Source organism: Crocodylus porosus, unplaced genomic scaffold (assembly GCF_001723895.1).
Source record: "Crocodylus porosus isolate Cpor-Errol unplaced genomic scaffold, CroPor_comp1, whole genome shotgun sequence".
NCBI lineage: Eukaryota > Metazoa > Chordata > Crocodylia > Crocodylidae > Crocodylus > Crocodylus porosus.
Genome location: NW_017728886.1, coordinates 39,919,870 through 39,922,506, shown reverse-complemented (window position 1 = coordinate 39,922,506; position 2,637 = coordinate 39,919,870). Strand labels below are relative to the sequence as shown.

The 2,637-nt window shown below is 49.3% G+C and overlaps 1 protein-coding gene across 1 annotated transcript in view; it reads right to left on the bottom strand.

The window, feature by feature from the left end:
- Positions 1 to 2,637, bottom strand: part of CFAP69 (cilia and flagella associated protein 69) — a 50,886-nt gene that overhangs the window by 16,547 nt on the left and 31,702 nt on the right. The window lies entirely within an intron of this gene.

The following is a 2,637-nucleotide window of genomic DNA, read 5'->3' as shown; positions in this document are numbered from 1 at the left end:
CCACATCATTAATGAAGATGTTGAACAATATGGGTCCAAGGACAGAGCCTTGGGGGACCCCACTGGTCACAAGGCACCATGACAATTGACTTCTGTCAATTACTACCCTCTGGGTCCGACCATGGAGCCAATTTCCCAGCCAGCGGATCGTGGTGGACCCAAGGCCACAACTGGCCAGTTCTGCCAAGGGGTGATCATGGGATACCAGATCAAAGGCTTTTCAATCCATTTCTATACCAGTCATCAAAACTATCCAATTCTTCCTGAATAATCTTCTTCTGTATTGATGCTGTCTTTCATATTGGCAAGTTTATAGTAGCGCAAGTTAGCTATCATTAGCACATTCCTATGTTTTATGCCAAGCTCACTAATGAAAAGACCAATCCTTGAGGAACTCCAGTAGAGGGGGTGTAGCTCTCTATGTTAAGGAAAACTACATGTCCCTGCAAACTGATGCTGGCGACCAGGGTGGATGACTAGAGACCCTCTGGGTTAAAATCCATGGGGAACACAGCACAGGGGACACGATGGTAGGAGTCTACTACAGACCTCCCACCCAAAGTCAAGAGCTTGACAAGGAGTTCACCCTGGAACTGGCTGAGGCCGCATGCTCCAGGACCATGGTTGTCATGGGTGACTTCAATTACCTAGACATCTTGTGGGAGGCTCACTCAGCAAAATCCAAGCCATCGCAAAGCTTCCTATTGTGCATGGATGACCTCTACCTGACTCAGAAAGTCTATGGGCCAATGAGAGATAAAGTACTGCTCAACCCAGTACTGGCTACTGGGGATGACCTAATCAGTGACCTAGTGATCAATGGGAAGGTGGGCGACAGCAACCACAAGCTGATAACTTTCACCATCTGCCATAAAGCTGGCAAATAAGTCAGCAACACTGAAGTACTTGACTTCAGGAAAGCTGACTTTGACAAGATCAGGAGGCTTGTTGGTGAGCCCGTAAGGGACCACAACCCCAGGGGGAGGGGAGTTTAGGAAGAGCGGTTGCTCCTTAAGGGAGCAATCCTCAATGCACAAGGTAATTCTATTCCATCTCGGAGGAAAAGCAGCAAGAGGGCAGGCTCTCCAGGGATCTAGCAGACCTCCTGAGGCTAAAAAGAAAGGCCTACAAAAGGATGGAGGATGGGATTCACCTCCAAGGAGGATTATTCTGCACTGGTCTGGTCCTGCATGGAGAAAACCAGGAAAGCCAAGACTGCAACTGAACTCCAACTAGCTTCGAGCATCAAGGACAATAAAAAGTCCTTTTACAGATATGTGGGGAGCTGGAGGAAAGCAAGGGCAACATTGGACCCCTGCTGAACCAAATAAGACAACTGACACCCAGGAAAAAGCCAACCTATTAAATGGGTACTTTGCGTCGGTCTTTCATCAGTCCCATGGGACGCCCATGCCCTCCACAGGACAGGGAGGTCTAGATGAGGGAGATCCCCTGCCTTCCATTAATGCTGACCTTGTGAAGGAACACCTTGAGAGGCTGAATACCTTCAAGTCAGCCTGCCCTGACAATCTACAACCCAGGGTAGTCAAGGAGCTGGCGAGCATAATAGCCCAGCTCCTGGCACGGATCTTTCAAAACTGGCGCTCTGGTGTAGTGCCCAAAGACTGGAAGAAGGCCAATGTGGTGCAGATCTTCAAGAAAGGGAGGAAAGTGGATCCAGATAACTATAGGCCCATCAGACTGACTTCTATCCTGGGGAAGGTCTTAGAAAAGTTTATTAAAGAGACCATCCTTAATGGACTGGCCAGTGCCAACACACTGAGGGATAGCCAGCACGCGTTTGTTGGGGGTAGGTCTTGCTTGACCAATCTCATTTCCTTCTACAAACAGGTGACCGATCACCTGGACGAGGGAGAAGAGATTGATGTCATTGACTTCAGAAAAGCCTTCGATCTGGTATCCTATGATCACCTCTTGGCAAAACTGGCCAATTGTGGCCTTGGGTCCACCACGATCCACTGGCTGGAGAAGTGGCTCCGTGGTTGGACCCAGAGGGTAGTAATTGACAGAAGTCAATCGTCATGGTGCCTTGTTACCAGTGGGGTCCCCCCCAAGGCTCTGTCCTTGGACCCATTGTTCAACATCTTCATTGATGATGTGGACATTGGAGTCAGAAGTGGACTGACCAAGTTTGCCAATGACACCAAACTCTGGGGCAAAGCATCCACACCTGAAGACAGGCGGGTGGTCCAGGCTGACTTGGACAGGCTCAGCAAATGGGCGGACAAGAACCTGATGGTGTTTAACACCAAAAAATGCAAGGTTCTCCACCTTGGGGAAAAAAAACCTGCAGCATCCTTATAGACTCAGCAGTGCTACTCTGGCTAGCACTATGGAAGGAAGAGACTTGGGGGTCATGATTGACCACAAGATGAACATGAGCCTGCAATGCGATGCTGTGGCTAGTAAAGCGACCAAAACGCTGGCTTTCATCCATCGATGCTTCTCAAGCAAATCCCAGGATGTCCTTCTCCCCCTGTACACGGCCTTGGTGAGGCTGCAGCTGGAGTATTGCATCCAGTTTTGGGCTCCAAAATTCAAAAAGGATGTGGAGAAGCTTGAAAGAGTCCAGAGAAGAGCCATGCTCATGATCAGAGGTCAGGAAAACAGACCTTA